The sequence below is a fragment of the Bombina bombina genome, chromosome 7, assembly GCF_027579735.1.
Source record: "Bombina bombina isolate aBomBom1 chromosome 7, aBomBom1.pri, whole genome shotgun sequence".
Taxonomy (NCBI): domain Eukaryota; kingdom Metazoa; phylum Chordata; class Amphibia; order Anura; family Bombinatoridae; genus Bombina; species Bombina bombina.
The window spans coordinates 34,950,152-34,972,437 of NC_069505.1; the positions used below are offsets into that span (position 1 = coordinate 34,950,152).

At 45.8% G+C, this 22,286-nt stretch overlaps 1 protein-coding gene across 1 annotated transcript in view; it reads left to right on the forward strand.

The window, feature by feature from the left end:
• The first annotated feature begins 5,010 nt into the window (after nucleotides 1–5,010).
• LOC128665814 (forkhead box protein A4-B-like) overlaps nucleotides 5,011–22,286 on the forward strand; it is a 248,237-nt gene continuing 230,961 nt past the window's right edge. The window contains exon 1 of the mRNA XM_053720031.1: nucleotides 5,011–5,394. The gene's annotated coding sequence lies outside the window, so the exon portion shown is untranslated. The remainder of the gene's footprint in view (nucleotides 5,395–22,286) is intronic.

The following is a 22,286-nucleotide window of genomic DNA, read 5'->3' on the forward strand; positions in this document are numbered from 1 at the left end:
GTGAGCAGACACAGAGGGTGCAGTTAATGAGCAGACACAGAGGGTGCAGTGAGTGAGCAGACACAGAGGGTAAAGTGAGTGAGCAGACACAGAGGGTAAAGTGAGTGAGCAGACACAGAGGGTGCAGTGAGTGAGCAGACACAGAGGGTGCAGTGAGTGAGCAGACACAGAGGGTAAAGTGAGTGAGCAGACACAGAGGGTGCAGTGAGTGAGCAGACACAGAGGGTACAGTGAGTGAGCAGACACAGAGGGTGCAGTGAGTGAGCAGACACAGATGGTGCAGTAAGTGAGCAGACACAGAGGGTGCATTGAGTGAGCAGACACAGAGGGTACAGTGAGTGAGCAGACACAGAGGGTGCAGTGAGTGACAGACACAGATGGTGCAGTGAGTGACAGACACAGATGGTGCAGTGAGTGAGCAGACACAGAGGTTGCAGGGAGTGAGCAGACACAGAGGGTGCAGGGAGTGAGCAGACACAGAGGGTGCAGTGAGTGAGCAGACACAGAGGGTGCAGTGAGTGAGCAGACACAGAGGATGCAGTGAGTGAGCAGACACAGAGGATGCAGTGAGTGAGCAGACACAGAGGATGCAGTGAGTGAGCAGACACAGAGGGTGCAGTAAGTGAGCAGACACAGAGGGTGAAGTGAGTGAGCAGACACAGAGGGTGCAGTGAGTGAGCAGACACAGAGGGTGCAGTGAGTGAGCAGACACAGAGGGTGCAGTAAGTGAGCCGACACAGAGGGTGCAGTGAGTGAGCAGACACAGAGGGTAAAGTGAGTGAGCAGACACAGAGGGTGCAGTGAGTGAGCAGACACAGAGGGTGCAGTGAGTGAGCAGACACAGAGGGTACAGTGAGTGAGCAGACACAGAGGGTGCATTGAGTGAGCAGACACAGAGGGTGCAGTGAGTGAGCAGACACAGAGGGTGCAGTGAGTGAGCAGACACAAGGATGCAGTGAGTGAGCAGACACAGAGGGTACAGTGAGTGAGCAGACACAGAGGGTGCAGTGAGTGAGCAGACACAAGGATGCAGTGAGTGAGCAGACACAGAGGGTGCAGTGAGTGTTCTAGAAATATGGAATAAAAAGCGCAGAGTAAAACACCAAACTCCTGATATACCTAAAAAGTCCCTAATATAGGCATGTGAAAAACAGATAAAATTAAGTTTAAACAGGAGCGCTGTAGCTAAAGGTGAATGTGAAACGAATTAAAACAGGTGATAAATTCCAAAAGATACGTGTTAAAACATCAATGTTGATAAATATTGTAATAGTGACAAATGCTTAGTGATAAGGTTATTCGTGCATATTGAGAATAATCAGAAAAAAGGCTTGGTAAAGCAAAATAAACTTAAATAAACAGTGACAAGTAGAGTGTAGTTTAGCAAGGCTCTGCCTAAAAATATTTAATATAACATATGTAAATACAGAATAAAAAACATATAAACTAAAAACGGACGTCTCCGTATAAAACAAATTATGCCAATACACCGACTTTTTCAAAATGTATCTCCTTATGGCCAGAAATGGGATAAAACAGTCCCGGTAACAGTTAATATGTGGACAGATGATGCAGGCTTACCCCCAAACAATTGCGGCTCTTGATGAAGCAAAAGATGAAATTACCGCCGTGGCGGAAGTGACGTCACTTATAGGGGCGCTGGCCCGACTGAGCACTCCGATTGGTTTCTGTTCCGGTCGCTCTCAGGTTTCAGCTTCTTAATTCGCAATGGCAAGGTATCCGCTCTTTATGTGCTAAGATGCACGCAGGATACTGATAACGGCTGTTTTGTGCTGAATGTGGCTGTTTAGAGTAGATGCAAAAAGTTCCATGTATAACCTTCAATAAGGCTTATGGTGTTGGTACACAGGCAGGTACCAGGAGGATGCAAAATTCTTTAAAAGTTTCACAGATGACAAGCTGTATCAATCTGTGACAGCAACTGGTAGCTGTGAAATACTTCTTAAAATCAAAAGTTGGCAACAAACATCAACGCGTTTCTCCCTCTGCAGGGCTTTCTCAAGATGAGGTGTTGCAGCAGGTGCACCTTTTTTAAAGGTGTATCTCAGTCTCTTATTGGTTACATTTTATTAGTCATAGGAGAAGGGGTGTGTATCATTAATTAAGGTAGTATTGGCAAATCTACATTTGTTCAGAGCAATGATATATCAGCTTCATTACTAGAGTTAGAACAGATACAGAATCTAAACTCCATATAATCTTCTAAAGTGGTTAATTATAAAGTGCACAGTGATAGTGATATTATAATAAATATACAAAAATAAATTGAATTTTTAAAAAACCTTCATGATAAAGTAAAAATATGTAAATGGGACCCTATGAACTTTGTGATAACATAATGTAAAAAACTATATAATAGATGAGGTTATATCTATACCTTCATTCTAAAAAACTTTAAAAGTGTATAATCTGCGCTGTTTAAGAATAAAAATAATGATAAAATACATTTATATTAAAAAATATATATTTATATTAAAAATATATCTATATAAAAGGGGACACAAGTATACGTCAGGGGATAAAATTTAAAATTGATCTATGAAATTAATTGATCTAGTAGAGATTAATCTAATAAGAATGGGGAGATGTCTAACTCTGAGTTCAGACCGGCGGGAAATAGGGTATCGTATTTATATATGAGTTCAGCCTCTTTGAGTTTTAAGAATTTTTCTATATTCCCACCCCTCCAATTTTGTTTAAAATGTGCTATTCCCCAATATTTAAGATCAGAGGTTCTACCATTGTGCACTAATTTAAAATGTTTATACAGATTAGTGTCTTCCATTCCCTTTTCAATACAAAGGAGATGTTCCCTTATCCTATCTTTTACCATTCTTTTTGTTTCCCCAAAATATATCAGATCACAAGTGCATTTTAAAATATAGATGACCCCTTTAGTGGTACATCTAATACACTCTTTAATGCTAAATTCTTCCCCAGATTTCTGAACTTTTACTGTACTTCTTTTATCACTGTATTTACAAGCCTTACATGAATAGCAAGGAAAAAAACCTACTATTTTCCCTCCTTGTAAATTTCTCTCTACGGGTACCATAGTTTTCGTGTGATATGCACTCGGTGCCAGGATAGATTTGAAGTTTTTAGATTTTCTAAAGATCATTTGTGGTTTCGTTGGTAAAGAGTCTCCTATAATAGGGTCTGCTTTAAGTATACCCCAATTTTTATTTAAGATCTTTCTCATAAGACCATGATCTGCACTGTACTCTGTAATGAATGGGACATTGATTACCTCTGTATTTGCTATATTTGTCTTTTGTTTGTATGAAAGTAGGGTTTTTCTATCAGTCTCCCTAGCCCGTGATACAGCCTTATTTACAGTTTCTTTATTGTATCCTCTATCTAAGAATTTTTCCATTAGAATCCCAATCTGATTTTCAAAGTCTTGGGGTCTAGAGCAATTTTTCTTAATCCTCAGACTTTGGCCGAACGGGATGTTATCTTTCCATTGCTGGAGATGACAGCTATTGGCATGTATGAAACTGTTAGAGTCAACTTCTTTAAAGTGGGTTTTTGTTTCCACTACATTATTTACCACCATGATTTCCAAATCTAAGAAGATGACAGTCTCCCTACTATAATTAAAGGTAAATTCTTAGATAGAGGATACAATAAAGAAACTGTAAACAAGGCTGTATCACGGGCTAGGGAGACTGATAGAAAAACCCTACTTTCATACAAACAAAAGACAAATATAGCAAATACAGAGGTAATCAATGTCCCATTCATTACAGAGTACAGTGCAGATCATGGTCTTATGAGAAAGATCTTAAATAAAAATTGGGGTATACTTAAAGCAGACGCTATTATAGGAGACTCTTTACCAACGAAACCACAAATGATCTTTAGAAAATCTAAAAACTTCAAATCTATCCTGGCACCGAGTGCATATCACACGAAAACTATGGTACCCGTAGAGAGAAATTTACAAGGAGGGAAAATAGTAGGTTTTTTTCCTTGCTATTCATGTAAGGCTTGTAAATACAGTGATAAAAGAAGTACAGTAAAAGTTCAGAAATCTGGGGAAGAATTTAGCATTAAAGAGTGTATTAGATGTACCACTAAAGGGGTCATCTATATTTTAAAATGCACTTGTGATCTGATATATTTTGGGGAAACAAAAAGAATGGTAAAAGATAGGATAAGGGAACATCTCCTTTGTATTGAAAAGGGAATGGAAGACACTAATCTGTATAAACATTTTAAATTAGTGCACAATGGTAGAACCTCTGATCTTAAATATTGGGGAATAGCACATTTTAAACAAAATTGGAGGGGTGGGAATATAGAAAAATTCTTAAAACTCAAAGAGGCTGAACTCATATATAAATACGATACCCTATTTCCCGCCGGTCTGAACTCAGAGTTAGACATCTCCCCATTCTTATTAGATTAATCTCTACTAGATCAATTAATTTCATAGATCAATTTTAAATTTTATCCCCTGACGTATACTTGTGTCCCCTTTTATATAGATATATTTTTAATATAAATATATATTTTTTAATATAAATGTATTTTATCATTATTTTTATTCTTAAACAGCGCAGATTATACACTTTTAAAGTTTTTTAGAATGAAGGTATAGATATAACCTCATCTATTATATAGTTTTTTACATTATGTTATCACAAAGTTCATAGGGTCCCATTTACATATTTTTACTTTATCATGAAGGTTTTTTAAAAATTCAATTTATTTTTGTATATTTATTATAATATCACTATCACTGTGCACTTTATAATTAACCACTTTAGAAGATTATATGGAGTTTAGATTCTGTATCTGTTCTAACTCTAGTAATGAAGCTGATATATCATTGCTCTGAACAAATGTAGATTTGCCAATACTACCTTAATTAATGATACACACCCCTTCTCCTATGACTAATAAAATGTAACCAATAAGAGACTGAGATACACCTTTAAAAAAGGTGCACCTGCTGCAACACCTCATCTTGAGAAAGCCCTGCAGAGGGAGAAACGCGTTGATGTTTGTTGCCAACTTTTGATTTTAAGAAGTATTTCACAGCTACCAGTTGCTGTCACAGATTGATACAGCTTGTCATCTGTGAAACTTTTAAAGAATTTTGCATCCTCCTGGTACCTGCCTGTGTACCAACACCATAAGCCTTATTGAAGGTTATACATGGAACTTTTTGCATCTACTCTAAACAGCCACATTCAGCACAAAACAGCCGTTATCAGTATCCTGCGTGCATCTTAGCACATAAAGAGCGGATACCTTGCCATTGCGAATTAAGAAGCTGAAACCTGAGAGCGACCGGAACAGAAACCAATCGGAGTGCTCAGTCGGGCCAGCGCCCCTATAAGTGACGTCACTTCCGCCACGGAGGTAATTTCATCTTTTGCTTCATCAAGAGCCGCAATTGTTTGTGGTGCAGTGAGTGAGCAGACACAGAGGGTGCAGTAAGTAGGCAGACACAGAGGGTACAGTGAGTGAGCAGACACAGAGGGTAAAGTGAGTGAGCAGACACAGAGGGTGCATTGAGTGAGCAGACACAGAGGGTGCATTGAGTGAGCAGACACAGAGGGTGCAGCGAGTGAGCAGAAACAGAGGGTAAAGTGAGTGAGCAGACACAGAGGGTGCATTGAGTGAGCAGACACAGAGGGTACAGTGAGTGAGCAGACACAGAGGGTAAAGTGAGTGAGCAGACACAGAGGGTGCATTGAGTGAGCAGACACAGAGGGTGCAGTGAGTAAGCAGACACAGAGGGTACAGTGAGTAAGCAGACACAGAGGGTGCAGTGAGTGAGCAGACACAGAGGGTGCAGTGAGTGAGCAGACACAGAGGGTGCAGTGAGTGAGCAGACAAATATGGTGCAGTGAGTGAGCAGACAAATATGGTGCAGTGAGTGAGCAGACACAGAGGGTGCAGTGAGTGAGCAGACACAGAGGGTGCAGTGAGTGAGCAGACACAGAGGATGCAGTGAGTGAGCAGACACAGAGGGTGCAGTGAGTGAGCAGACACAGAGGGTGCAGTGAGTGAGCAGACACAGAGGGTGCAGTGAGTGAGCAGACACAGAGGGTGCAGTGAGTGAGCAGACACAGATGGTGCAGTAAGTGAGCAGACACAGAGGGTGCAATGAGTGAGCAGACACAGAGGGTGCAATGAGTGAGCAGACACAGAGGGTACAGTGAGTGAGCAGACACAGAGGGTGCAGTGAGTGAGCAGACACAGAGGATGCAGTGAGTGAGCAGACACAGAGGCTGCAGTGAGTGAGCAGACACAGAGGGTGCAGTGAGTGAGCAGACACAGAGGGTGCAGTGAGTGAGCAGACACAGAGGGTGCAGTGAGTGAGCAGACACAGAGGGTGCAGTGAGTGAGCAGACACAGAGGATGCAGTGAGTGAGCAGACACAGAGGGTGCAGTGAGTGAGCAGACACAGAGGGTGCAGTGAGTGAGCAGACACAGAGGGTGCAGTGAGCGAACAGACACAGAGGGTGCAGTGAGTGAGCAGACACAGAGGGTGCAGTAAGTGAGCAGACACAGAGGGTGCAATGAGTGAGCAGACACAGAGGGTGCAATGAGTGAGCAGACACAGAGGGTACAGTGAGTGAGCAGACACAGAGGGTGCAGTGAGTGAGAGATGGTGCAGTGAGAGAGCAGACACAGAGGGTACAGTGAGTGAGCAGACACAGAGGGTGCAGTAAGTGAGCAGACACAGAGGGTAGAGTGAGTGAGCAGACACAGAGGCTGCAGTGAGCGAACAGACACAGAGGGTGCAGTGAGTGAGCAGACACAGAGGGTGCAGTAAGTGAGCAGACACAGAGGGTGCAATGAGTGAGCAGACACAGAGGGTGCAATGAGTGAGCAGACACAGAGGGTACAGTGAGTGAGCAGACACAGAGGGTGCAGTGAGTGAGAGAGGGTGCAGTGAGAGAGCAGACACAGAGGGTACAGTGAGTGAGCAGACACAGAGGGTGCAGTAAGTGAGCAGACACAGAGGGTACAGTGAGTGAGCAGACACAGAGGGTGCAGTAAGTGAGCAGACACAGAGGGTACAGTGAGTGAGCAGACACAGAGGGTGCAGTGAGTGAGCAGACACAGAGGGTGCAGTGCGTGAGCAGACACAGAGGGTGCAGTGAGTGAGCAGACACAGAGGGTGCAGTGAGTGAGCAGACACAGAGGATGCAGTGAGTGAGCAGACACAGAGGGTGCAGTGAGTAACCAGACACAGAGGGTGAAGTAAGTGAGCAGACACAGAGGGTGTAGTAAGTGAGCAGACACATAGGGTGCAGTGAGTGAGCAGACACAGAGGGTGCAGTAAGTGAGCAGACACAGAGGATGCAGTGAGTGAGCAGACACAGAGGGTGCAGTGAGTGAGCAGACACAGAGGGTGCAGTGAGTGAGCAGACACAGAGGGTACAGTGAGTGAGCAGACACAGAGGGTGCAGTGAGTGACAGACACAGATGGTGCAGTGAGTGACAGACACAGATGGTGCAGTGAGTGAGCAGACACAGAGGTTGCAGGGAGTGAGCAGACACAGAGGGTGCAGGGAGTGAGCAGACACAGAGGGTGCAGTGAGTGAGCAGACACAGAGGGTGCAGTGAGTGAGCAGACACAGAGGATGCAGTGAGTGAGCAGACACAGAGGATGAAGTGAGTGAGCAGACACAGAGGATGCAGTGAGTGAGCAGACACAGAGGGTGCAGTGAGTGAGCAGACACAGAGGATGCAGTGAGTGAGCAGACACAGAGGGTGCAGTGAGTGAGCAGACACAGAGGGTGCAGTAAGTGAGCCGACACAGAGGGTGCAGTGAGTGAGCAGACACGGAGGGTGCAGTGAGTGAGCAGACACAGAGGGTGCAGTGAGTGAGCAGACACAGAGGGTGCAGTGAGTGAGCAGACACAGAGGGTGCAGTGAGTGAGCAGACACAGAGGGTACAGTGAGTGAGCAGACACAGAGGGTGCATTGAGTGAGCAGACACAGAGGGTGCAGTGAGTGAGCAGACACAGAGGGTGCAATGAGTAAGCAGACACAGAGGGTGCAGTGAGTGAGCAGACACAGAGGGTGCAGTGAGTGAGAAGACACAGAGGATGCAGTGAGTGAGCAGACACAGAGGGTGCAGTGAGTGAGAAGACACAGAGGGTGCAGTGAGTGAACAGACACAGAGGGTACAGTGAGTGAGCAGACACAGAGGGTGCAGTGAGTGAGCAGACACAGAGGGTGCAGTGAGTGAGCAGACACAGAAAGTGCAGTGAGTGAACAGACACAGAGGGTACAGTGAGTGAGCAGACACAGAGGGTGCAGCGAGTGAGCAGACACAGAGGGTGCCGTGAGTGAGCAGACACAGAGGGTAAAGTGAGTGAGCAGACACAGAGGGTGCAGCGAGTGAGCAGACACAGAGGGTGCCATGAGTGAGCAGACACAGAGGGTAACGTGAGTGAGCAGACACAGAGATGGCAGTGAGTAAGCAAATACAGAGGGTGCAGCGAGTGAGCAGACACAGAGGGTGCAGTGAGTGAGCAGACACAGAGGGTGCAGTGAGTGAGCAGACACAGAGGGTACAGTGAGTGAGCAGACACAGAGGGTGCAGTGAGTGAGCAGACACAGAGGGTGCAGTGAGTGAGCAGACACAGAGGGTGCAGTGAGTGAGCAGACACAGAGGGTGCAGTGAGTGAGCAGACACAGAGGGTCCAGTGAGTGAGCAGACACAGAGGGTGCAATGAGTGAGCAGACACAGAGGGTGCAGTGAGTTAGCAGACACAGAGGGTGCAGTGAGTTAGCAGACACAGAGGGTGCAGTGAGTGAGCAGACACAGAGGGTGCAGTGAGTGAGCAGACACAGAGGGTGCAGTGAGTGAGCAGACACAGAGGGTACAGCGAGTGAGCAGACACAGAGGGTGCAGTGAGTGAGCAGACACAGAGGGTGCAGTGAGTGAGCAGACACAGAGGGTGCAGTGAGTGAGCAGACACAGAGGGTCCAGTGAGTGAGCAGACACAGAGGGTGCAATGAGTGAGCAGACACAGAGGGTGCAGCGAGTGAGCAGACACAGAGGGTGCCATGAGTGAGCAGACACAGAGGGTAACGTGAGTGAGCAGACACAGAGATGGCAGTGAGTAAGCAAATACAGAGGGTGCAGCGAGTGAGCAGACACAGAGGGTGCAGTGAGTGAGCAGACACAGAGGGTGCAGTGAGTGAGCAGACACAGAGGGTACAGCGAGTGAGCAGACACAGAGGGTGCAGTGAGTGAGCAGACACAGAGGGTGCAGTGAGTGAGCAGACACAGAGGGTGCAGTGAGTGAGCAGACACAGAGGGTGCAGTGAGTGAGCAGACACAGAGGGTCCAGTGAGTGAGCAGACACAGAGGGTGCAATGAGTGAGCAGACACAGAGGGTGCAGTGAGTTAGCAGACACAGAGGGTGCAGTGAGTTAGCAGACACAGAGGGTGCAGTGAGTGAGCAGACACAGAGGGTGCAGTGAGTGAGCAGACACAGAGGGTGCAGTGAGTGAGCAGACACAGAGGGTACAGCGAGTGAGCAGACACAGAGGGTGCAGTGAGTGAGCAGACACAGAGGGTGCAGTGAGTGAGCAGACACAGAGGGTGCAGTGAGTGAGCAGACACAGAGGGTCCAGTGAGTGAGCAGACACAGAGGGTGCAATGAGTGAGCAGACACAGAGGGTGCAATGAGTGAGCAGACACAGAGGGTGCAGTGAGTTAGCAGACACAGAGGGTGCAGTGAGTTAGCAGACACAGAGGGTGCAGTGAGTGAGCAGACACAGAGGGTGCAGTGAGTGAGCAGACACAGAGGGTGCAGTGAGTGAGTAGACACAGAGGGTGCAGTGAGTGAGCAGACACAGAGGGTGCAGTGAGTAAGCAGACACAGAGGGTGCAATGAGTAAGCAGACACAAGGGTGCAGTGAGTGAGCAGACACAGAGGGTGCAGTGAGTGAGCAGACACAGAGGGTGCAGTGAGTGAGCAGACACAGAGGGTGCAGTGAGTGAGCAGACACAGAGGATGCAGTGAGTGAGCAGACACAAGGGTGCAGTGAGTGAGCAGACACAGAGGGTGCAATGAGTAAGCAGACACAAGGGTGCAGTGAGTGAGCAGACACAGAGGGTGCAATGAGTAAGCAGACACAAGGGTGCAGTGAGTGAGCAGACACAGAGGATGCAGTGAGTGAGCAGACACAAGGGTGCAGTGAGTGAGCAGTAGACATGTGCGTTTCGTTTCGTTCCGAATCAAAATTCGTACGAATTTGTCAAATTCGGAGCTTCGGATCGATTTGAATTTCCGAATTACTGTAGCACCGAAACTAACAAATAAATCCGAATTGGTTTGGATTTATTCGTTACATTTGGATGGCCATGGACTGATCACAATTACACTTGTATTGTACAGTATATTAGGTTATATCGCTCTGCTATGGGTTACACCTAATATAACCCTACATAATACTAGTCTAATACACAGCACATCCCACCTAACACACACCGAACTTCCGAATTTACAAATCGAATCCGAACCGAATACATCCGAATTTATTTGAATCCGAATGAATCCAAAATGAATACATTCAAATGTATCCGAATTGATCCAAAAACGAAATTCTAAAACATCCGAATTGATCCAAAACGAACCGAAACAATTTTTTCTGCCGCGCACAAGTCTAGTGAACAGACACAGAGGATGCAGTGAGTGAGCAGACACAGAGGGTGCAGTGAGTGAGCAGACACAGAGGGTAAAGTGAGTGAGCAGACACAGAGGGTGCAGTGAGTGAGCAAACACACAGAGTGCAGTGAGTGAGCAGACACACAGAGTGCAGTGAGTGAACAGACACAGAGGATGCAGTGAGTGAACAGACACAGAGGATGCAGTGAGTGAGCAAACACACAGAGTGCAGTGAGTGAGCAAACACAGAGGGTGCAGTGAGTGACAGACACAGATGGTGCAGTGAGTGAGCAGACACAGAGGGTGCAGTGAGTGAGCAGACACAGATGGTGCAGTGAGTAAGCAGACACAAGGATGCAGTGAGTGAGCAGACACAGAGGATGCAGTGAGTGAGCAGACACAGAGGGTACAGTGAGTGAGCAGACACAGGGGGTGGAGTCAGTGAGCAGACACAGAGGGTGCAGTGAGTGAGCAAATACAGAGGATGCAGAGAGCAAGCAGACATAGAGGGTGCAGTGAGTGAGAAGACACAGTGAGTGCTGAGATTGACAGACATAGAGGGTGCAGTGAGTGAGCAGACACAGAGGGTGCAGTAAGTGAGCAGACACAGAGGGTGCAGTAAGTGAGCAGACACAGAGGGTGCAGTGAGAGAGCAAACACAGAGGGTGCAGCGAGTGAGCAAACACAGAGGGTGCAGTGAGTGAGCAGACACAGAGGGTAAAGTGAGTGAGCAGACACAGAGGATGCAGTGATTGAGCAGATACAGAGGGTGCAGTAAGTGAGCAGACACAGAGGTTACAGTGAGTGACAGACACAGAGAGTGCAGTGAGTGAGCAGACAAAGAGGGTGCAGGGAGTGAGCAGACACAGAGGGTGCAGTGAGTGAGCAGACACAGACGTTACAGTGAGTGACAGACACAGATGGTGCAGTGAGTGAGCAGACACAAGTGTGCAGTGAGTGAGCAGACACAGAGGATGTAGTGAGTGAGCAGACACACAGGGTGCAGTGAGTGAGCAGACACAGAGGGTGCAGTGAGTGAGCAGACACAGAGGGTGCTGTGAGTAAGCAGACACAAGGGTGCAGTGAGTGAGCAGACACAAGGGTGCAGTGAGTGAGCAGACACAGAGGGTGCAGTGAGTGAGCAGACACAGAGGGTGCAGTGAGTGAGCAGACACAGAGGGTACAGTGAGTGAGCAGACACAGAGGGTGCATTGAGTGAGCAGACACAGAGGGTGCAGTGAGTGAGCAGACACAGAGGGTGCAATGAGTAAGCAGACACAGAGGGTGCAGTGAGTGAGCAGACACAGAGGGTGCAGTGAGTGAGAAGACACAGAGGATGCAGTGAGTGAGCAGACACAGAGGGTGCAGTGAGTGAGAAGACACAGAGGGTACAGTGAGTGAACAGACACAGAGGGTACAGTGAGTGAGCAGACACAGAGGGTGCAGTGAGTGAGCAGACACAGAGGGTGCAGTGAGTGAGCAGACACAGAAAGTGCAGTGAGTGAGCAGACACAGAGGGTACAGTAAGTGAGCAGACACAGAGGGTAAAGTAAGTGAGCAGACACAGAGGGTGCAGCGAGTGAGCAGACACAGAGGGTGCCGTGAGTGAGCAGACACAGAGGGTAAAGTGAGTGAGCAGACACAGAGGGTGCAGCGAGTGAGCAGACACAGAGGGTGCCATGAGTGAGCAGACACAGAGGGTAACGTGAGTGAGCAGACACAGAGATGGCAGTGAGTAAGCAAATACAGAGGGTGCAGCGAGTGAGCAGACACAGAGGGTGCAGTGAGTGAGCAGACACAGAGGGTGCAGTGAGTGAGCAGACACAGAGGGTTCAGTGAGTGAGCAGACACAGAGGGTGCAGTGAGTGAGCAGACACAGAGGGTGCAGTGAGTGAGCAGACACAGAGGGTGCAGTGAGTGAGCAGACACAGAGGGTCCAGTGAGTGAGCAGACACAGAGGGTGCAATGAGTGAGCAGACACAGAGGGTGCAATGAGTGAGCAGAAACAGAGGGTGCAATGAGTAAGCAGACACAAGGGTGCAGTGAGTAAGCAGACACAAGGGTGCAGTGAGTGAGCAGACACAGAGGGTGCAGTGAGTGAGCAGACACAGAGGGTGCAGTGAGTGAGCAGACACAGAGGGTCCAGTGAGTGAGCAGACACAGAGGGTGCAATGAGTGAGCAGACACAGAGGGTGCAATGAGTGAGCAGACACAGAGGGTGCAGTGAGTTAGCAGACACAGAGGGTGCAGTGAGTTAGCAGACACAGAGGGTGCAGTGAGTGAGCAGACACAGAGGGTGCAGTGAGTGAGCAGACACAGAGGGTGCAGTGAGTGAGTAGACACAGAGGGTGCAGTGAGTGAGCAGACACAGAGGGTGCAGTGAGTAAGCAGACACAGAGGGTGCAATGAGTAAGCAGACACAAGGGTGCAGTGAGTGAGCAGACACAGAGGGTGCAGTGAGTGAGCAGACACAGAGGGTGCAGTGAGTGAGCAGACACAGAGGGTGCAGTGAGTGAGCAGACACAGAGGATGCAGTGAGTGAGCAGACACAAGGGTGCAGTGAGTGAGCAGACACAGAGGGTGCAATGAGTAAGCAGACACAAGGGTGCAGTGAGTGAGCAGACACAGAGGGTGCAATGAGTAAGCAGACACAAGGGTGCAGTGAGTGAGCAGACACAGAGGGTGCAATGAGTAAGCAGACACAAGGGTGCAGTGAGTGAGCAGACACAGAGGGTGCAATGAGTAAGCAGACACAAGGGTGCAGTGAGTGAGCAGACACAGAGGATGCAGTGAGTGAGCAGACACAAGGGTGCAGTGAGTGAGCAGTAGACATGTGCGTTTCGTTTCGTTCCGAATCAAAATTCGTACGAATTTGTCAAATTCGGAGCTTCGGATCGATTTGAATTTCCGAATTACTGTAGCACCGAAACTAACAAATAAATCCGAATTGGTTTGGATTTATTCGTTACATTTGGATGGCCATGGACTGATCACAATTACACTTGTATTGTACAGTATATTAGGTTATATCGCTCTGCTATGGGTTACACCTAATATAACCCTACATAATACTAGTCTAATACACAGCACATCCCACCTAACACACACCGAACTTCCGAATTTACAAATCGAATCCGAACCGAATACATCCGAATTTATTTGAATCCGAATGAATCCAAAATGAATACATTCAAATGTATCCGAATTGATCCAAAAACGAAATTCTAAAACATCCGAATCGATCCAAAACGAACCGAAACAATTTTTTCTGCCGCGCACAAGTCTAGTGAACAGACACAGAGGATGCAGTGAGTGAGCAGACACAGAGGGTGCAGTGAGTGAGCAGACACAGAGGGTAAAGTGAGTGAGCAGACACAGAGGGTAAAGTGAGTGAGCAAACACACAGAGTGCAGTGAGTGAGCAGACACACAGAGTGCAGTGAGTGAGCAGACACACAGAGTGCAGTGAGTGAACAGACATAGAGGATGCAGTGAGTGAACAGACACAGAGGATGCAGTGAGTGAGCAAACACACAGAGTGCAGTGAGTGAGCAGACACAGAGGGTGCAGTGAGTGACAGACACAGATGGTGCAGTGAGTGAGCAGACACAGAGGGTGCAGTGAGTGAGCAGACACAGATGGTGCAGTGAGTAAGCAGACACAAGGATGCAGTGAGTGAGCAGACACAGAGGATGCAGTGAGTGAGCAGACACAGAGGGTACAGTGAGTGAGCAGACACAGGGGGTGGAGTCAGTGAGCAGACACAGAGGGTGCAGTGAGTGAGCAAATACAGAGGATGCAGAGAGTGAGCAGACATAGAGGGTGCAGTGAGTGAGAAGACACAGTGAGTGCTGAGATTGACAGACATAGAGGGTGCAGTGAGTGAGCAGACACAGAGGGTGCAGTAAGTGAGCAGACACAGAGGGTGCAGTAAGTGAGCAGACACAGAGGGTGCAGTGAGAGAGCAAACACAGAGGGTGCAGCGAGTGAGCAAACACAGAGGGTGCAGTGAGTGAGCAGACACAGAGGGTAAAGTGAGTGAGCAGACACAGAGGATGCAGTGATTGAGCAGACACAGAGGGTGCAGTAAGTGAGCAGACACAGAGGTTACAGTGAGTGACAGACACAGAGAGTGCAGTGAGTGAGCAGACAAAGAGGGTGCAGGGAGTGAGCAGACACAGAGGGTGCAGTGAGTGAGCAGACACAGACGTTACAGTGAGTGACAGACACAGAGAGTGCAGTGAGTGAGCAGACACAGAGAGTGCAGTGAGTGAGCAGACAAAGAGGGTGCAGGGAGTGAGCAGACACAGAGGGTGCAGTAAGTGAGCAGACACAGAGGTTACAGTGAGTGACAGACACAGAGAGTGCAGTGAGTGAGCAGACAAAGAGGGTGCAGTGAGTAAGTAGACACAGAGGGTGCAGTGAGTGAGCAGACACAGAGGGTGCAGTGAGTGAGCAGACACAGAGGTTGCAGTGAGTGAGCAGATACAGAGGGTGCAGTGAGTGAGCAGACACAGAGGTTGCAGTGAGTGAGCAGACACAGAGGGTGCAGTGAGTGAGCAGACACAGAGGTTGCAGTGAGTGAGCAGACACAGAGGGTGCAGTGAGTGAGCAGACACAGAGGGTGCAGTGAGTGAACAGACACAGAGGGTGCAATGAGTGAGCAGTCACATAGGTTACAGTGAGTGAGCAGACACAGAGGTTTCAGTGAGTGAGCAGACACAGAGGTTACATTGAGTGAGCAGTCACAGATGATGCAGTGAGTGAGCAGACACAGAGGATGCAGTGAGTGAGCAGACACACAGGGTGCAGTGAGTGAGCAGACACAGAGGGTGCAGTGAGTGAGCAGACACAGAGGGTGCTGTGAGTAAGCAGACACAAGGGTGCAGTGAGTGAGCAGACACAGAGGATGCAGTGAGTGAGCTGACACAAGGGTGCAGTGAATGAGCAGACACAGAGGGTGCAGTGAATGAGCAGACACAGAGGGTGCAGTGAGCGAGCAGACACAGAGGGTAGAGTGAGTGAGCAGACACAGAGGCTGCAGTGAGTGAGCAGACACAGAGGGTTCAGTGAGTGAGCAGACACAGAGGGTGCAGTGAGTGAGCAGACACAGAGGGTTCAGTGAGTGAGCAGACACAGAGGTTTCAGTGAGTGAGCAGACACAGAGGTTACATTGAGTGAGCAGTCACAGATGATGCAGTGAGTGAGCAGACACAGAGGGTGCAGGGAGTGAGCAGACACAGAGGTTACAGTGAGTGAGCAGACACAGAGAATGCAGTGAGTGAGCAGACACAGAAGGTGCAGTGAGTGAGCAGACAGAGGGTGCAGTGAGTGAGCAGACACAGAGGATGCAGTGAGTGAGTAGACACAGATGATGCAGTGAGTGAGCAGACACAGAGGGTACAGTGAGTGAGCAGACACAGAGGGTGTAGTGAGTGAGCAGACAGATGATGCAGTGAGTGAGCAGACACAGAGGGTGCAGTGAGTGAGCAGACAAAGGTTGCAGTAAGTGAGCAGACACAGAGGGTGCAGTGAGTGAGCAGACACAGAGAGTGCAGTGAGTAAGCAGATACAGAGAACACAGAGTGTGCAGTAAGTAAGCAGACACAGAGAACACAGAGGGTGCAGTGAGTGAGCAGACAGAGGGTGCAGTGAGTGAGCAGACAGAGGGTGCAGTGAGTGAGCAGACACAGAGGGTGCAGTGATTAGACAGAACTTTGTTCATATTCATGGTCCTTACTTGTTTGTAGTGTAATCCTGCTAGTAACCACCACCCCTGTCCGCATCCATTGTGTGTGTATAACCACAATTAACAGAAATAATAGTGATATTACGAGTTTTATTGAATACAATAACATAAACCCAAAGTTTAATAGGATCCTCACCCCTTGATCTGACCACTAACCTACATACAGTATATGAAGAAGGTTACTGCAGCCTATGATATAGACATGACTAAGGATCGGATACAGGTCTGAAACGTTGTTGCTTTTGTACTTGGGACCATTGAACAATACGGTCTCTTTTTAATCAACCTAATTTAGGATGGAGTAACCTTCTTCATATTTGTTTACTAATGAGGGGTTGACTGACCCTCTACTCCGTGCCTGAACTGCTGAGATAGGTTGCTGTTCCTTACCTCTTTGAAATCATTTACCTACATAAAGCACAGGGGAGGTGCTAAATGTTCTGGACATTTACCATACAAAAATCTTCCTCTGCGTTCCCAATATTTATCCAGCACCCAACATGCCCTTTTTGCCCTATCAATCTCCTTTTTTTCTGAAACCCCCCCCCCAAAAAAAAAACCCTAAAGCCCCTGGTGGGGTAACTAATTTTTATAAGACAGAGGAAGGGCATTCTCTTCGGTCTCTCCCCTGACTGAGGATGGTGACTATTTTTGCTAGAGCAGAGGTTTGAAGATGGAGGTTTGTGGGTCTTACAGGATATGGATGTATCACTTGCCTCTTTGAAGATGAGATTGGGAGTACAGACAAACCCCTGGGCTTAATTAGAAAAATAAATTTCTTCTGCAGTGGCGCAAGTGTTGGTGTTCAGACACTTGTATTAATTAATTTTTGGCCCTTTATTCTAGTGTCAGAAATGATTAAAAGGTAAGACTATAGAAGAGATTCAGTATTCCTATTCATTAAAACAGATGAAGCTCTGTGTGTGCATAAATATAAAACAAACATGTAGAGATCACCATCAGCAAGTATATATATAAAAGATATTTATAAGATTCTCAAATGTTTAAATGATATGACATTATGGGCCTTGGGACTCTAAAATTAAAGAAAAATAAGGAAAGAGAACTTATATGGCAAATAGACCACATGTTCAGCTAAGAAACCTCAGATTAGTATAAGATGTATACAGCATAAAATCCATCACATCTTAGATATGAGATCAACAGTTCCAGATCTCGTGCTTAAGGGAAAACTAAACTCAAATTTTTTTTCTTTCATGATTCAGACAGAGCAGCAATTTTAAAGGGACACTGTACCCATTTTTTTATTTTGTAATTCAGAAAGAGCATGCAATTTTAAGCAACTTTCTAATTTACTCCTATTATCAATTTTTCTTCGTTCTCTTGCTATCATTATTTGAAAAAGAAGGCATCTAAGCTATTTTTTGGTTTTAGTACTCTGGACAGCACTTTTTTTATTGGTGGATGAATTTATCCACCAATCAGCAAGGACAACCCAGATTGTTCACCAAAAATGGGCCAGCATCTAAACTTACATTCTTGCATTTCAAATAAAGATACCAAGAGAATGAAGAAAATTTGATAATAGGAGTAAATTAGAAAGTTGCTTAAAATTTCATGCTCAATCTGAATCACAAAATATTTTTTTTGGGTACAGTGTCCCTTTAAGCAACTTTCACGTTTACTCATATTACCATTTTTTCTTCATGCTCTTGCTATCTATATTTACAAAGCAGGAATGTAAAGCTTAGGAGCTGACCCATTTTTGGTTCAAAACCTGGGTGACGCTTGCTTAAAGGGCCACTAAACCCAAAATCTTTCTTTCATGAATCAGATAGAACATACAAATTTAAACAACATTACAATTTACTTCTATTATTTATTTTGCTTCATTTTTTAGATATCCTTATTTGAAGAAAAAGCAATGCACATGGGCGAGCCAATCACATGAGGCTTCTATGTGCAGCAACCAATCAGCAGCTACTGAGCATATCTAGATATGCTTTTCAGCAAAGAATATCAAGAGAATAACACAAACTAGATAATAGAAGTAAATTAGAAAGATGTTTAAAAATGCATTATCTTTCTAAATCATGAAAGAAAAAATGTGGGTGTCATGTCCCTTTAACAAGAAAAATTGTTAATAGGAGTAAACTAGAAAGTTGCTTAAAATTGCTGCTCTGTAAGGAAGGAAAGGAAGAGAAACATATTGTTCTTAACGATGCATATGCACTCTTATTGCTGCATTAATCATATGGGGCCCTAAGGTTATTTATATACACAGCATACACAGGTTATCATATGGGGCCCTAAGGTTATTTATATACACAGCATACACAGGTTATCATATGGGGCCCTAAGGTTATTTATATACACAGCATACACAGGTTATCATATGGGGCCCTAAGGTTATTTATATACACAGCATACACAGGTTATCCTATGGGGCCCTAAGGTTATTTATATACACAGCATACACAGGTTATCCTATGGGGCCCTAAGGTTATTTATATACACAGCATACACAGGTTATCATATGGGGCCCTAAGGTTATTTATATACACAGCATACACAGGTTATCATATGGGGCCCTAAGGTTATTTATATACACAGCATACACAGGTTATCATATGGGGCCCTAAGGTTATTTATATACACAGCATACACAGGTTATCATATGGGGCCCTAAGGTTATTTATATACACAGCATACACAGGTTATCATATGGGGCCCTAAGGTTATTTATATACACAGCATACACAGGTTATCCTATGGGGCCCTAAGGTTATTTATATACACAGCATACACAGGTTATCCTATGGGGCCCTAAGGTTATTTATATACACAGCATACACAGGTTATCATATGGGGCCCTAAGGTTATTTATATACACAGCATACACAGGTTATCATATGGGGCCCTAAGGTTATTTATATACACAGCATACACAGGTTATCCTATGGGGCCCTAAGGTTATTTATATACACAGCATACACAGGTTATCATATGGGGCCCTAAGGTTATTTATATACACAGCATACACAGGTTATCATATGGGGCCCTAAGGTTATTTATATACACAGCATACACAGGTTATCCATATGGGGCCCTAAGGTTATTTATATACACAGCATACACAGGTTATCCATATGGGGCCCTAAGGTTATTTATATACACAGCATACACAGGTTATCATATGGGGCCCTAAGGTTATTTATATACACAGCATACACAGGTTATCCATATGGGGCCCTAAGGTTATTTATATACACAGCATACACAGGTTATCATATGGGGCCCTAAGGTTATTTATATACACAGCATACACAGGTTATCCTATGGGGCCCTACGGTTATTTATATACACAGCATACACAGGTTATCCATATGGGGCCCTAAGGTTATTTATATACACAGCATACACAGGTTATCCATATGGGGCCCTAAGGTTATTTACATACACAGCATACACAGGTTATCATATGGGGCCCTAAGGTTATTTATATACACAGCATACACAGGTTATCATATGGGGCCCTAAGGTTATTTATATACACAGCATACACAGGTTATCCATATGGGGCCCTAAGGTTATTTATATACACAGCATACACAGGTTATCCATAAGGGGCCCTAAGGTTATTTATACACACAGCATACACAGGTTATCATATGGGGCCCTAAGGTTATTTACATACACAGCATACACAGGTTATCATATGGGGCCCTAAGGTTATTTATATACACAGCATACACAGGTTATCATATGGGGTCCTATGGTTATTTATATACACAGCATACACTGGTTATCATATGGGGCCCTAAGGTTATTTATATACACAGCATACACAGGTTATCATATGGGGCCCTAAGGTTATTTATATACACAGCATACACAGGTTATCATATGGGGCCCTAAGGTTATTTATATACACAGCATACACAGGTTATCATATGGGGCCCTAAGGTTATTTACATACACAGCATACACAGGTTATCATATGGGGCCCTAAGGTTATTTATATACACAGCATACACAGGTTATCCATAAGGGGCCCTAAGGTTATTTATACACACAGCATACACAGGTTATCATATGGGGCCCTAAGGTTATTTATATACACAGCATACACAGGTTATCATATGGGGCCCTAAGGTTATTTATATACACAGGTTATCATATGGGGCTCTAAGGTTATTTACACACACAGCATACACAGGATATCCTATGGGGCCCTAAGGTTATTTATATACACAGCATACACAGGTTATCATATGGGGCCCTAAGGTTATTTATATACACAGCATACACAGGTTATCATATGGGGCCCTAAGGTTATTTATATACACAGCATACACAGGTTATCATATGGGGCCCTAAGGTTATTTATATACACAGCATTGACCAGTTTTGTAAAGACCAAGATGACAAACATGGCAGAATCACTGGCACTAAGCAACTACACTGATAAATAAACCAAGAAGGATGTTATTGGAAGACACAAGACAGGCAATGTATATATCCCAGCAATAAAGCAACTTTGCGATATATAGAGCACAAATATTCATCAGGGTATTTATAAACCACACAATCCTCAGAATGGTCTTTACCAAGAAGTTTCTAGAGGCCAGGTCTGAGTAACACTTGATATCTAACCACCACAAGAGCATTTAGTTACTCTCAGATCTCTAGACCATCATGCGCTAAATAATTCTACCCACAAATACAGCCAATAAAACATATTATTCACTTCAGTGTAGAGCAAACCTCCCACATTAGAAAGGCCACCAACAAGAATTACAGATTGTCCCCTCCACCAAAGTCTATGGATATAGTCGCTATACTAAGAAGGTTGTCAGTGAGTTCAAAGGAGCATACAGTTCAGAGGGTCCAGAGACTACAAAGTACATGACAACTGTATAAAAATGTTTGCCATCTCTCCAGCTTCATAATTATAGCCCAGGACCTGGACCAAGGGCCCAGCATGTAGGGGGACCAACAAATGGCATCTTCATGGCTCCTCTTGTGCTGCTTAAGCTGGGGCTGCCAGCTGCCCTATCATTAACTAGGCAGCTAAGTGTGGAATTAGTGGGGGCCCTGGCCCTTGATGTGGGCTTTGTTGCTCAAGGGGCCCTGGAGTGTGGGGGGGTCCTGTCAGGGGTCTGTCGCTATGAGGGCCATGGAGTGTGGGATCTGGCCCTGCAGGTTGGGGGCCCTATCTCTGGCCCTTGATGTTGGGGCTCCTGGTCCTAGAGGTTGGGGGCCTGGTGGGGGCAGGGCAGGGAAGCTACCATGCTTATTTGCATACATTTGAATACATTTGGGTCAGTTAGAGACAGTGGGGACCCTACCCAAATTTTTGCCCGGGGTTCTGATTGGTCTTAGTCCATCCCAGTTATAGACAAAGATTAACCTACACCAACCCGGTGACACAGCACAGTCAATGAGCCACCAAAAGAAAGTACCTGTAACTTATACTTCCTGAACTGGCCTAGCAGCGGTACCTCCAGAGTAATCAAAGATGTAGGTGCCGGTCCTCCAATTCAAGACTCATCAGAGGAGCCAGATAAGGATAATGACATAGTAAGTATCTCGGGCAATGAGGCCCTTCACTGCCTCAGCAAAATCAATGAGACAAATTAAGCACTTGGCTTCTGATACTTCTGGATCTACACTGACTCAGTTGTAGAAATGGCATAGGCAACTACAAGAGGCATCAGAACTTGTGGATGAATTTGGACAGCAGGAGAACTTCCCTGGTATTGAATCTATTTCCTTGTGCAAGAGCAAACAGGGACTTATGCAGTGACACACAAGATAGCTGTGCTCTCAGAGGGTCCAGCAGCACTACTGGGGCTAGAGATGAGGTCTCCTCCTCTTTCAAATAAGGTCTCAGAAATA